General features: G+C 47.6%; 1 long non-coding RNA gene across 1 annotated transcript; it reads right to left on the reverse strand.

Annotated features, from left to right (window-relative positions):
• Window positions 1-771: 771 nt before the first annotated feature.
• On the reverse strand, window positions 772-14,502 carry LOC109306217. The gene is made up of 3 exons (XR_002099893.1): window positions 14,239-14,502; window positions 3,422-3,524; window positions 772-845 (listed from the first exon to the last, which is right to left on the reverse strand). It is a non-coding gene; the product is annotated as an uncharacterized LOC109306217 (long non-coding RNA).
• Window positions 14,503-14,768: the final 266 nt, after the last annotated feature.

The following is a 14,768-nucleotide window of genomic DNA, read 5'->3' on the forward strand; positions in this document are numbered from 1 at the left end:
CTGTTAGGTTATATAGCAAAAAAAAATGGATACTTCCTTGAGGATTTTGAGGTCCTTTGCCCCTGAAGAAGACAGGCTAAACATTAAATGGTCTCAGTAACAGAGAGAAAGGCTTCATGACAGTTTTATTTTAAATAAACCTGTGTAAGTCTCCTCTCCCTGACCCCTGTCTCATGCCCTCCCCCCACCATAACATTATCTGATTGGAAGAAAACATTCACAATGAAAAAATCACATGCAACTCTCCCCTTGTCATAAAACAATCCAACCCTTTTAGACCCCGGCTGTAGCCAAAGCTCTCCAATAACTGAGTAGTTTCACCATCACTTGGTCATGTCAACTTGGATTGGCCATGTCAAGAGAATAGGAGGAAACCATATCCCCAAGAATATTTTGTATAGTGAGATTCAAGATGGCTCCAGAAAGCAGGTTTGCCCTCTGTGGCGGTACCACAATATGCGCAAAAATGATATGAAGTTGTCCAACATCAACATAGAAAGCTGGGTGCAGAATCCTGTCCAATCTGGAGGGAACATCTGGGACTGGGTGCAGCTCAACATGAAGCGGCTTTGACCTAGAGGATGGAGACAAATCAAGAAAGAAGAAAGCGATGTGCTATAAACTTGGACTCCTACTCATACAACACATAGATCCATGAAACTTGTAACAAGCTGTGTTGCTCTCCACTTGGGCTTGTCAGCCACAAATGGATTCAACTAGCATTTGAATAGACTACACCATGATCTAGAGGATTGACAGTTGCCTACTCACCAGCGCTCATTCTTCTGGCCCCGAACAGAGATTGATATTTGTTACACAGAAGAATTTCCCTCTGATGCTGCTGGCTGGAAAAAGGGGAAGGAAGAGCTGCATTTTACCCTGGCTGCTTCTGCTGTTATCGGCTAGGGAGGGGGATAGGAACTGCTCAGGGGATAACCTTGCTCCACACTCCTACCCATTATCTCACTCTCACTTTTGCTCCTTTCTTTCCTGCCATCTTTTCATCTCTTCCTTTTTCCCTCACTTCCAACGTTAAGTCTTTGTGGTCATGCCACCCTAACAGAAAATGAGAGGGAACATCTGGCCCAGCTTAGCTATTACTCCTACTTGTATGGCTGCATTAAAACCCCTGTCCTAAGTGTGTTTGCAAGCTTTGCTTCAGCCATGCTATATACTGGGGTTGCAGTAAGGCCTTTTCACATGGTTTCATATGCTGTTTTCTATCCAGGAAAGCAAGAGGTAACGAATGCTGTAATATGATAATGTGCACAAATACAGACTGGGGAATGCCTGGCTGGGCTGCAGTGCTGCAGAGGATGACCTGAGGATTACAGTTGACCCTAAGCTGAATATAAGCCAACAGTGTGCTCTTGTTGCAAACAAACCCCCCAAAAACCCCAACAGCATCCTGTTCTGGGTTGGATGAATAGGAGTGTCATTTGCAAATCAAGGGAAGTAATTCTTCTACTCTATCCAGCACTGGTGAGACTTCAGCTAGAACACTGTCTCCACTGTTGGGCCCCACACTTCAAGACGGATGTGGACAGATTGGAAGGATTCAAGTGCAGGGCAACAAAATTATTAGTGGGGTAGGAAGCATGATTTATGACAGGTGGGCAAAATGCGGCCCGGGAGCCAGATGCGGCCCGCCAGGACATTTTTATCCAGCCTGCAGGGCCCCTAAAAAAATTTAGAAAATTAATATTTATCTGCCCCTGGCTGCCTGTCATGTGGCCCTTGATGGCTTGCCAAAACTCAGTAAGCGGCCCTCCGCCCGAAATAATTGCCTGCCCCTGATTTATGAGAAAATACTGAAAGAGCTAGGGTTATTTAGTTTGGAGAAGAGAAGATTGAGTGGGGATTCGATAATAATCTTCAAATATCTGGGGGCAATTATAGAGAGGGTGCAGATGGGTTTCTCTCTGTGGCTGTAGGGAACAGGACTAAGAGCAATAGCCACAAACTGCAGCAGAGGAAAGTTAGGTTGGAGATTAGGAGGAACTTTCTGTCTATGAGGATGGTCAAACATTGAAACAGGCTACCCAGAGAAATTGTGGAATCTCTATCCTTGGAAATTTTTAAAAGCAGGTTCAACAGACACTTAGCTGGGATGGGCTGGACTAGATGACTTTGTGTCATCTCTTCCAGCCTTACTTTCCTATGGATCCTCATTATTCTTCTCTAGAGAGCCTGCTCTTCCTGATCCACAGGCTTCACAAGTATAAAGCCCATGCAGGGGAAGGCTGGAGACTACGCATACTTGGTGGAGTTGATACTTAAAAATACAAACCAGTAAAGCATAGCCACTATTCCACCAACTATCCATTTGCCGGTTGGCTTCTTGCAGGCAGCATGACAAAAACCTCAGTCTCTCCGTTCGAATCCGCTGTGTAATGTTGCTGCTGACAAACTGACTTGATTCAGTTAAGCTAGTAAAAACTCCTCTTGAATTGCTATAAAACAGACTTTTATCAATTTACCTTTCATCGGTAAGGGATCAGCCAAAGCTAAATCAATATCAAGCAAGTTTAAATTGATTTAAAAGGGTCCCAGGCAGGGGTTTTCACTGGTTAAAATAAATCAATTTAAAAATACACCTTTGGTTAAAAGAATCACAACTTGGCAAATCCACATTCTACAGTCAGCCTGGCCTTTTCAATAGGGTACATAGCAACAGGAGGATGCACGATACAAAGGAACTCCTCTGGGATAAATGTACAAGTGCTAGAAGCATCACGCAATTCAATAAGAATTCAAACATTTTCCAATATTTTGATATTCGTCTTTTCTTAGCAAAGATAATCCTGTATTTCACAAAATGTATACAACTCCGGGTCTTCATTTCCCCCCCTTTTCCTGCTTATTATTTATACTAAAAGATTATTATAATCATCTGTTTGCAACGTCTTGCAAACATCCCCGTGACAATTGAAATAATGTTTCACAGAGAATTAGGGGAATTTGCAGGAAGAATAGTTATTTCATGTGGGAACAATCAAACATTCACTGCAGGCATCTTGCTTCTTTAATCTTAATTTATTTGTGCCTGTACCTTTGATTTGTTTTACAAATTTAGCAGAGAAGGCAGGAAAGCCACTAAAAACCTAAATTACATTGTAGCCATATGGAAATATTAAGTTTAGAAAAGTCTGAGTTCTCAAACCAACTGTTCTGGGTATTTCCCCAGTAACGCACTTACTTAAACCATATTAGTCTTTATGAGCATTGTTTTTCAAAATTACAGATTTTTGGAACCATCTTTATTGCAAAATGTGGCCCAGACTGAGAACCGGCATGCGTCTGTATGTCAGACTCCCGAGTTCAAATTTCAGCAATGACTCTGGCATGGACAACTGAGCTGTGGCCAAAGTGTTAGCATTAATTTCGTCAGTCTGTTGTTTCAGATATACAGAGCACTTACAACTCCAGCTAGAACAGTCTTGCCATCTCTCTTGTGAGTCCCAGGATATTGAGGCTTTTCTCTCAAAGCCCTGCTTTTTGTAGGCAAGTGAATATGTGAGAATCTGTAGAGGAAAAAGTAAATTTGCAGCATTTAGAAGAGAGGAGAATCTCCTGAAAGCATGAATTGGACACACCTTAAAAACTCAGATACAACCCTCCCCCCCCAACATTTATTATATCACTGGATTTTATCATTTTTAGATAATCCTTTGACTTTTGAGGGTGTATTTTATGAAGCACTTGAGTTGGTGATATGGTTAAAACCAATGAGAGGTACATTGAGCATTGGCCAACTCAGTCTCAAGCTTAGGGGCTGAACGATTTATGCCACACAGAAGCAGGGATGAAAGGCTCGGCTTCTCTGGGCTTGTCTATACCTCGGCAGCAGTGGGTCCCAGTGAAGACAGCTGCCCATTCCCACGGCCCAAGTCTGCAGACACAGAAGTTCCCAGGGCAGGGCGTTCCAGGCTTGTTCAGAGCGCCTGCTCTTGGGGCTTCCTGAAAACTGAATGGCCACGATCCATCCCAGGGAGACAAGCCTGGAGAGTCTCCCTCGTGGCCATCGAGGTCTGAAGTGCGCCTTTGGACTCGGGTGCGAGGTGCTGGGATGGAGCCTGCTCTGCCTTGCCATTGTCAAGGCCAGCTGCTGCTGCAGTGTGGACAAGCTCTCTGAAAGAACCAGGATAATTTAGCCTGGAGGAGAGAAGACTGAGCGGGGATTTGATAACAGACTTCAGTATCTGAAGGGTGATTATAGAGAGGACGGAGATTGGCTTTTCTTTGGGTCTGTAGGGGACAGGAGTAGGAGCAATGGCCTTAAGCTGCAGCAGAGGAAATCTAAGTTGGTGATTAGGAGGAACTTTCTGACTATGAGTGTGGTGAAGCATTGGAGCAGGAGCACCCGGTGACGAGGTGGAATCTCCATCCCTGGAAATGTTCAAAAGCAGGTTGGACAGACACTTGACAGGGATGGCTTAACAAAGGGTGATCCTAGCTCAAGCTGGGGGCTGGACTAGATGACCTTATGAGGTACCTTCAGCCCTACTTTCCTATGATAATGCAACGCACGCAACCAGTGCAACATCCCTATAACACCTGCACGATGAAATACTCGTTACCAGATACGTGTTCCTGGAACCCAACCTTTTTTAGCTGCTACATCTGCACAATCCTCTTAACACCGGCAGCAGTCTCTGGTTGCCTGGATCAGGGTTTAATGCCCTTGTTTGCGGGGATGGGTGTGGCTCTTGCGCTTCAATGGATGCTGTTATAGTTAAACTCAGATTATCTTGACTGTGATGTGCTTTGAAGTTTCCAGTGAGGATGAGTCTATCAAAACACACAGCTGAATCTACTTCTGCCCTGACTGTCAGTGCACTTGGATAGGGGGTCAGTACAGGCTGAAGGAGGTAACCAACTGCGTGAGCAATGTGAGCTCTTCCTTTGGTATTTGCACACAGCCAATGTAGATACTTACTGAGAGATTAAGCAGGGTGGGGAGGGATGTGAAGAGCTCATTGTGGGGGGCAGGGAGGGTCCCTCCATCTCCACTTTGCTTCCTCTCTAATCCTTAGGAGTTCTCCTCCGCACCCTGTGTCTGCTGCAGTTTATTAAAGCAGCCGATTCTGGCCTGTAGTGTTGGGACTGGACAGTTGTTTGTCAAACCCAGAGGTCACTTCATAGAACATTTACATTGGCAAAGATAAAGGTATTTCCCTTCAGCCCATGCAGCAAGACAAAAGTGACAGCTGTGCATCAGGAAGCACGATCACATGAGACAGTGTCCTGTCCTCTCCAGTTCCTATGGCAGTTTGCACTCTGTTCTGGGGATGTCCTGTCCAATTTATTGTTCAGAATAACCATCTCAGGCATGTTTGCTCTCGAGTCTTATGTCTATGGCATTTATTTACTTTCACTATCTCTGGGGATTTTTTTGGAGAGGGATATCCGTTTCTATACACTGGAAGAAGGGAGCTCCTTTCTAAGTGGCATTCCTTTTTTTAAAACTTAGATTAAGGGAAAAACAGAACAAAGGAGGACCAAAATGAAAGATTCTGGAATGTATGTGTATATCAGTCCCTTACCCTGGTGCACTTATTTTGCCCTCTGTTCATGGACACCCTCACAGCAGACAGACTGCCTCAGTATTTAAAGGTATATGTAACTGCCCCTCTCTCCAGGGGTGGTTGTGAAGCCCCCAGAGGCGCCTTTTTTTTTAAAAAAACGAACTTTTTCTACCCTGCTTTCTCTCTTTCTCTCTCTCTGGGCCATCATCTCTTTTTTCTCTCCTGCCATGCTTTGATGTAAATGGGTATTTATATACAGGAGGCTGCCCCAGGGCTTCTCAAACCTAACTTCTGGCACATGACCACCATGTATCTGTGATGATCACTGCCTTAAGGGCCAATTGCGTGGCTCCATCTTCCCTTGAACCATGCCCCCTGCCTTGCAGGTGTCATCACTTGATGTCACTTGTTCTTAGTCTAACACTCTTGGCCCTTCATCCAGGACTCTGGATCCCATGTCCCATTCTCAGGCCCTCTCTGGGCTTCTGGACCCTTCTGGTCCCACCTTCTGCCCTCTCTGGGCCTGGATCCTCTGGTATTACCTGCATAGAATCATAGAATCACAGAAGTCGGGTGGGAAGGGACCTTGTAGATCTTCAAGCCCGACCCCCGGCCTGGGCGGGAGAAAAGACTGGACTCAAATGAGTCCAGCCAGGTAGGCATCAAGCCTCTTCTTAAAGACCCCCAGGGTAGGAGCCAGCACCACTTCCCTAGGAAGTTGGTTCCAGCTCCTAGCCGCCCTGACTGTGAAGTAGTTCTTGCGGATGTCTAATCTAAACCTCCTCTCTAATAATTTGTGCCTATTGTTCCTTGTCATGCCAGGGGGTGCTAGGGGAAACAGTGTCTCTCCTAAACCCTTCTGGTCCCCCCTAGTGAGTTTATAGACACTCACCAGGTCCCCCCTCAGCCTTCTCTTGTGAAGGCTGAACAGGTTTAGGTCCCGCAGTCTTTCATTGTAGGGTCTGCCCTGTTGTCCCCAGATCATGCGGGTGGCCCTCCTCTGGACCCTTTCCATGTTGTCCACATCCCTCCTGAAATGGGGCGCACAGAACTGGACGCAGTACTCCAGCTGTGTACGTTGTGCCCCTCTCTATGCTTCTGGACCTTCCTGGTCCTACTCTCTCTCAACTCCTCTTGTCCTCAGGCCTATTCTTCCCAAAGCTTGTTTATCCTGGGCTCTGACCCTGCTCCCAGGCTTATGACTGTGTTTACCTTGTCCCAGGCTCTGGCCTTGCTCTCAGGGCTCTGGCCCTAATCCTGGGCTCTCATCTTGCTCCCAGGACTCTAACCATGTTTGCCCTGTCCTGGGATCTGGCCTGGCCCCCAGGCCTCCAGATCAGTCTCACCGTTCCTGGACTACCCTGGGCCTTCTTCCTGGTCCCACCATCAGCTTCTCTCTAGGCTATTACACTCAGCCCCTCTCTCTGGGCTCCAGATACCTCACTAGGTCCCACACACTCCGCCTTTCTCTAGGCTTCCTGGACTCCTCACTAGGTCCCTCATCCTTGGCCCTTCTCTGTTGGCTCACTTTGACCACTTAACAGGTCCCTACACTCAGCCCTTCTCTCTGGGCTCACCTGGACCCCTCCCTATACTCAGTCTTGCTTTGTGGACTCCAAACCCCTCACTGGGTCCCCAGGAACATCCTCCACCCCTTAGTTCCTTCCCAAATCTCCAGCCTGCTACAAGTGTTACTCTCCGTGCTGGCCTTCAGGAGCTGCAGCCCTCCTGCGCCCCCAGGATCTTAATGATGTCTTCACTCAGTGTCCCATCTAAACACAGCCCTCCTCCTTGGTCAGCTGATTGCACAATTGGTCCTGGCCTCACCTGCAGGCATGGCCCCTAATTGCTTTTCTACCACACTTGCAGCCTGCCCCAGCCACAGCCTGCCCGCCCTCTAAAGTAATAGGAGCCTGAAGCCTTCTGCTAGAGTGTTGCAGGACCCTAAAGTGCCTGCTCCTTTAAGAGCAGAAATTGCCTAGGGAGAAGGCTCTAGGCAGAAACCCCACAGGTGCAGGTTACTCTGGCAGCAGGGTAACAAGGGAATTAGCCTGCACCAGCTGACAGGAAGAAGGCAGGGCCCTGGGCACATATAAACCCCAGGGCTGAGGCCAGCAGGGGTTAGTTCTCTGGTAGCAGCCAGGGGAAGGAGCCTGCAGAGAAGAATTGCCTGGAGATGCTGTGGCCTCCTGATATGCTGCCTATAGGACTAATGGGGCTCCAGGAGCTCACCAGGTACCCTGGGCTACAAGGCACTTAATGCTGCGGGGGAAGTTTGACTCTTTCAAAGGGACAGAGCATGCCCTGAACTGCTTGTATTATGTTATAGCCCAGGGGCTTATATTTTGGTTGTTTTTTTATAAACTGGTGGACTGGATGGAGGCTGCTGGGGAGAAGGAGATCTCATAGTTTCTAGGGTCAGAAGGGACCTGAGTAGATCATCTAGTCTGACCCCCTGCCATGGCAGGAAAGAGTACTGGGGTCAAATGACCCCAGCAAGGTGTTCATCTAGCCAGTCTCACTGAGACCACACTATAGTGTGGAGACCTCAGTGTCAGCAGGTGCAGCACCAGTGTGGGTGCAGAGACAGGGCTTCGGAGAGCCCAGTGATGAAGGAGAGGCTGAGCTATAGCAAGGTCTTAGAGGGACAATGTTTAAATACCATCTGCAGGGCTTGGGGTGTGGTGAAGCGGCAGTTTTGGAGCCGTGCATCTAGCCCATAAGGCTGAGGGTGTCCCGTGAGGCGTCCATTTTCAGCGAGACCCAAAAAGGGGTCTGAGAACTGACAGGGTTCAGTGGGGTCCATTAGGACCGTGTCCAAACATAAACTCAAGGGCAGCCTCCCTATTTATTATAATTACCAGCAAGACATGACAGGCAAGGAAAAGGGTGCCCGATGGGGCAAGATTGGCACGGTCATGGAGCCCTAGGGGCATCACGGCCATCCCTGGGGACCCCATGCCATGACATACAGTATAATGCAGAGAAAAGCAGCACGCATGCAAATATATTCCATAGCTTTCCCATACATTTGAGCTTTCCTACGTAGAGTTAAAACAAAAAAAGAAATCGGTGCGATTGGTGGCCATTAAAGATGCATTAAAGATGCTGGCCTAATGGCATCAGAGAATACAACTAGATACATCATTTGTGGTACACAGACCTCTCTCCACAGAACAGGTATAGCCTGGCTTCCCTGGAAACCCATTTGGATAGTCTGTATGTCCCTTCCTCTGTGCTTGTGGTGGTCTTTTTATCATCTGCACAGGATCTCTGTTATGAGGCCTGAGCATATGACCAGGACACCTATCCCCAAGTCATTTCATAGGCACCACCAGACTGGTGGCAGAGGGCAGTAACTTTGGCAGTACCATAGTACATTTGAAGAAGTATCCTAGGATAAAACACTTTACAGATACTTTTTACAAAAGCACTTAAGTGACTCAGCAGCCTATGGGATGGATTTGCTTAAAGATGTGGAAAAGCATCTAGTGGGATTCTGAAAAGAGCCTGAACAGATTAGGCATCAAACACCCACTGATTTCCCATGTTTTTTTAAAAAACCCTGCAAGGGGCTTTCTGCATCTTTAGGCATCTAAATGCCCTTGTCGGTCTGGCCCCAAGTGCCGTTTTCCAAATGATTCAATCCATTTCAGTGGCCCAGCCACTAGGCACCCAGTCAGATATTGATACGGTGCCTTTAAGAACCAAGTGCCAACATGAGCAGTCAAGAGTAATAAATTCCTATTAGTCCTACAGACAATCCCTAATCTCTGAACAGAGCAGACTTCTTCACTCCACTGGCACTGGCTTAAACAAAGGTTCCTTTGTCATACGATATAAAGTGAGTGAGCTCAGTCTTGCTTTTCATAGGCTGCTAAAGCCCAGCTTTCCACATGGTGCAGCAGGCCGTACAGGCAAGTATCAGAGTGACTGCAAGACGTTCACGGACGCTAGGTTTTATTGCCACAGAAAAAGTTTAGTTCCACGGAGACCACCACAGCAATGGACAGTTTCCAGCTGTGTCTGAGGTTACGAATGAGGCGGCTGGGGGATTAGAAATGGCCTCAATTCTGAGCTGAGCGAGGAATTGGCAGCGACGTGCTGGTCTGATGAATTTGACCCATTTTCCCCCCCCTTTTGACTGCAAACAAACCACAAATATTCTTGCACTTCCTCACTATTTGCAATAACTGCTGTGACTCTTCTGTGAATGACTGTGGATCCTCATGATGGGCAAAACCTGTCCTTTATACGTAGGGGCCAGTGCAAAGTATCTGTTTAATTCCAACTAAGCTAGAGAAGTTCAGGTGGCACTTGGTGTCCCTCAGGCTTTGGGCTGGCTCCTTGCACACGACTGATTTTTCATCCATTCTGAGGAGCCAAAGTTTGCAGGCAAGTCGACGGCTCCAAAGGGATTTCTGAGCTCATGCCTGGAAAAACGAAGGCAGGATACACTGCTTTGAATCAGCTGCTAGAGTCGCATAATGCTCATGGATTTCTTTGTGAAGATGGCAAGTTGTTCATGGGCCCAGGCCCAGGTGGGGCTGGCACTGGAAACTGAAAACCCATCCTACTGTGGGGATCCCCAATTGCTCTGTAGCAACAGAAGCGATGGCACTAGTGCCATGTCTGCATGGCACAGCGCCCTGCTGCGCAGAGCTCAGCGGGCTAGCTTTCAGTCAGCTCTCTCAGGAATCAGGAGCGGTCCAGCCTCATTAACGCGCTGCTCTGCCTAGGCCCTGAGAAGCAGTATGCCAACAGTAGCAGTATAGCCTCAATATCAGAGCTAGCTCTCTACAAGGCTCTGCATCATGGTATATATGCAAACACAGCTAAACTCCCGATCCAAGATGCATAAAGGGCCCTGACAACTTGAGCTTCTGGGGGCTTGTTTTGCTAATGGGATTAATAAACCTGGAGAGACAAAGAGGTACAGCAGCAGGCTTCTTTGTGAACAGCACTAAACATTTAAACAAGGATTGGGATTTTGAGACTGGAGACCTCAACCTTTGCATTCCCGTGGCAATCGCCACTATTACAACTTTTAATCTTCTTTTATTAAAGATACAGAAAAAGAAGGAAAAAATGGTTAAATCATTGGAAACATTAGCTACTGGGTAAGGCCTTCATTTTAACAACATGCCTTATTCCTTTCCTCTCTAGATAGAGAGTATTTAAAAGGAAACCCTTGTCTGACAGTTTGTTGGATGGTATCAAAGTTGGGATTGATAATCTCTTCAGGGCAAAAAACAGAAGTTGGTTGAAATGGGCTGAGACCACAGTGGTTGCTGCAGCTGTAAAAGTCTAACTCTGTTTTCTTGAAGATGAACATGCACAAAAGGAGGGGGAAAATGCAGCTTCTGGCTCTTGCTGTAGGGGAAGGCACAGGTCCAGCAAATGGTCTTACCAGACATGCTAAGACCAGGTAAGTTCAAACCAACTTCAGGGTCTTTAGGGCCCCATTTTAACTTCACAGATTCACTGTGGTATGGTGAAAGGAAAAGTCCTGGCTGGCTAAGTCATACTCTGAAAAAACAACAGGTGAAAGGAGGCAGATAAAAAAAAGAGATGAAATAAGGTGGTGAATGAAAAAGACACGTGAAGGGGGGAGAGACAAGAAAAATATCTCACACAGCAGGTGCTGTTTAGGACCAAGTTAAAATCAGAGGAAACTGTGCTGTCCTTGCCCAGGCTGATAAGGATTAGAGCCGGTCATAACATTTTCCAGTAGAACATCCTTCTACCGGAAAATGCTGATTCCTGGAATCACAGGAACGTACAAATTTGGATGAAACCTTCATCCTGAAAAGTTTATCAGCATGGGATTTCTGTTCATAATTAGAGAAACCTGTCCCAGAAGAGCTGATGGGCTGGTGATGAGAGCACTCGGTGAGGATGTGGGAGACGGAGGCTGAGCATGGCAGGTTAGCATGCTGAGAAGGTAAGTGATTTGCTGGAGGGCAAATCTGCAGCAGACATGAGCCCCTGGATCACCAATCTTTAGCCCCAACCACTGGAGCATCCTTTCTTCATAGGCAATTCCTTGGCTGAGTTGCCAGCATGGCTTCTGGCCATGTGGAGGTGCAACTATGAGTTGGGTTTAACAACCAAGAATGATTCATTGCCATACTAAGATCTGGGGGGCCAAGTTCTCCTAAGGTCACATCGCTCCATTACATGCTAAGGATGATCTGAGGGTGTGAATACCAGCGCACCAAATCCCGGCCGTGGGTGATAAAAGAAAAGGGACAGAGCATATTGTGTGACTTAGATCTATTGCTTCCTCTCTCTGCTGAAACGTGACAAAAAGGGAGAACACAAGACACGGCTTTGTACAAGAGACAGCACTGCTTCTCCCTCCCTTGGAAGACAGGGGGCCAGTTCTCTGCACAATGGGCAGAGCCTCCAAAACGTGAGTTGGGTCCACACCCCTGGGAAAACAGACAGGAGACCTAAACCATCTCAGGTTTAATGTCTGTGTTTCTTTGATACTGGTGCACTCTGAGCACAGTGACTGGTGTTGCTGTGCTGGCTGTAGCACAGCTACTTGGAGTCAGGAGTCACAGCGGGTGCAACGAGAGTGCTTCAGGCATCGGTGGTTGTTGAGAAGAACATGCCACGTACCATAGCTGCTCCTTGGCTCTGCATCTGTGACAGGATGGGCCCCAAGGGCATCCATGGAGCCCCCCTAGGGACCACACTAATCCTGCCTTTACTCCAGGTCAGTGCTCCATCTAAGCTGTGTGGCGTGCACGGCCGCACAGGAGTGCCTGGCAGCGTGGCACCTGCATAGTGGCACATGCTGCACAGCTTAGAGGGACCTCTGTTCTGGGTGCTCCACAAACCTCTCTTCCTATCTCACCTGTCACATCTAGATGTTCTTCAGATATCATTTGGGAGGGTTTTCACCGGTGTCTAACCAATTTCACCAAACTCTTCTGGTCTCTGGGCCCTCTGCCCACTCACCAAACCTTCACAGCTCTCCACAGGTGTCTCTCACAGCCAGGTGGACCTACCTGTGCCTGGCTGACACTACAGTGGGCCAGTGGTCACCACTTGTGGCCCTACTGGTCCTGATTACACCTTGGGGCTCTATATCATGGTCTCCAGCCTCCTGCATAGCCATCCCTATACCTTGCAGGTGTCATTCTGTTATCATCTGCCTTCCCATGGGATTCAGCCCTCTTGGCCTTAGCCCACCAGTTACTCTGGCTGTAGGCCTCTAGCATAGGTCCACTTACTCTGGTCAGGCTTCTCAGCTTCTCCTGTGTTGGGGCTCAGGCTGGGTCCTTCCAGTTACAGCCTGCCCCATCTCCTTCACTCTTGCACCCCTGCTCCTGGCAGGGCTCACAACCTGGCATGCCCCTCATATACCCCTTTGGGACATTCTTACCACCCATACAGACATCACCCCATCCTCCAGTTTTAAATCTAAAATGGAAATACAAGCAACTGCTTCAAGCCAAGACCCTCAAAGCTGCTCTCTGGGTCACCAGACAGCTGCTGAAGTCCCCACTCACTGGCTTTCTTACCCCAGGGAGTGCCTGACCTCGCCTGCAGCATTTGTTCCTTGCCAGCCTGCGCTGCCCAGACCTTTTCTTGCAAAGTTCAGGGCTGCACTGGCCCTTCTGCCTCAGGAACTCAGGATTATATCTCCTGAACTCCTCCTTTTTTGGTCTGGTGAACTGGCCCCAGGTACGTTGTCTCAGCTTCAAGATCACCTATTGCTACTTCTCCAGCTAAGCTGCAGTTGTTCCCTTGCTGCTTTCCCAAGGCTACTGTCCTATTGCTAGGTAGCTAGCCATGCAGGAAAAACTTCCAACCTATAGATCCCTGTCTACCTACTCTCCTGCAGCTAGCCCAGGTTCAGCTGCCTTCACCCACCTGTGGACATACCTGCTGTGGATTTTCTTAAACTAACAGGCGCCTCTGGATCCCTGTTAGCACATCCCTCTAGCATTACATGTTTGTAATGATGGCATCCTTCATGGATCTTCAGTGCCCCAGAAATGGGTTCCTAGTACTCAAGTTCAAAGAGTGCCCTCATAAGCTGGTGGTCATAGTAAACTCTTCTTGCCAGATGCATCACCCACAGGAGGGAGAAGGCGGGCATAAAGCCCATCCCCTAATCAAACAGATGGAAACATAGGTGGTGTATGCGTGTGCCAGGGCAGTTTTGATTTGACCGTGATGTGACTGGGTATCCCAAGGTGTGGTTGTTGGTGTGGTTCTTCCTATCATCAACTGCAGGAAGCAGATGCAATTACAAGACCTCTAGGTGCCAGGGAAGCAAATAATGGCCTGCTTGCCCAATACAAGCTGTGGATGCCCTGCAAAAGTGTTACACCCATGTAGTTCTATCCGTTTTTTCCTGGGCTTGTTCTACACGGTGTACCAGTAATTTATATCAGCGTAGAGCTTCATATGCGCGCCTCCCTTGCTGCTTCAGCTTAAAGCCTGATTACACTAGTGCAAATTTGCTGTAGGTCCAGGCCCCGAGCTCAAAACTTTACCTAGTTGTTAAAAACTCCCACTGTCTGCGTCTTCTCTTTTCCACTCATTTTACTTTCCCCCATTGTCATACCTCCCTGGTTTAACCTTATCCAGTCTCTCATTAAAATGGCATGGCCATTCCTGCTCATGGCACAGCAGACAATTTTTGAAACACCACCATGTTATCCCTAATTAGGGGTTCGTTAGAGCATACCGGTTCTTATGGTATCCAATACTTTGTTCTCTGTCTTCAAAATGCTGCAGCAGCTGCCCTTTAGCAAACTTCTTTTCCTGTTCCATGTGGCTTGTTTAGTCTCCAGTTGAGCAGCTGGTGAAGGATTCAAGGAGCAGAAGGTGATGAATGAGCCATAGCAATTTACAAGGGTATAATTCCCTCTTGGTGTTCAAAGTACATCACGTGGGGCTTGAGTGATCACTTTGTGTTTTCATTCTCTCTCTTTCTCTCTTCACATGAACCCTTGGAAAGAATATAAAGTATTAAGAGCACAAATTGTGGACTTCGGTAAGTGTTTAATGAGTGAGTTCAAGTATGTGACAGTATTCCCTTATTTACGCATCACCCATGTAAGGGTGAGAAGAGAATTATCAGTTACATCATGGGCGATTCATGGTTCCAGTATAATTACATTCATGTCCCACTCTGCAGTTTAAAGCCAGCACCAAACAGAGTCACAGAGAAGTTCTCAGAGGTCATGGAGGCATCACCCCTACCCAAACCATTCC

This window comes from Crocodylus porosus, unplaced genomic scaffold, assembly GCF_001723895.1.
Source record: "Crocodylus porosus isolate Cpor-Errol unplaced genomic scaffold, CroPor_comp1, whole genome shotgun sequence".
NCBI lineage: Eukaryota > Metazoa > Chordata > Crocodylia > Crocodylidae > Crocodylus > Crocodylus porosus.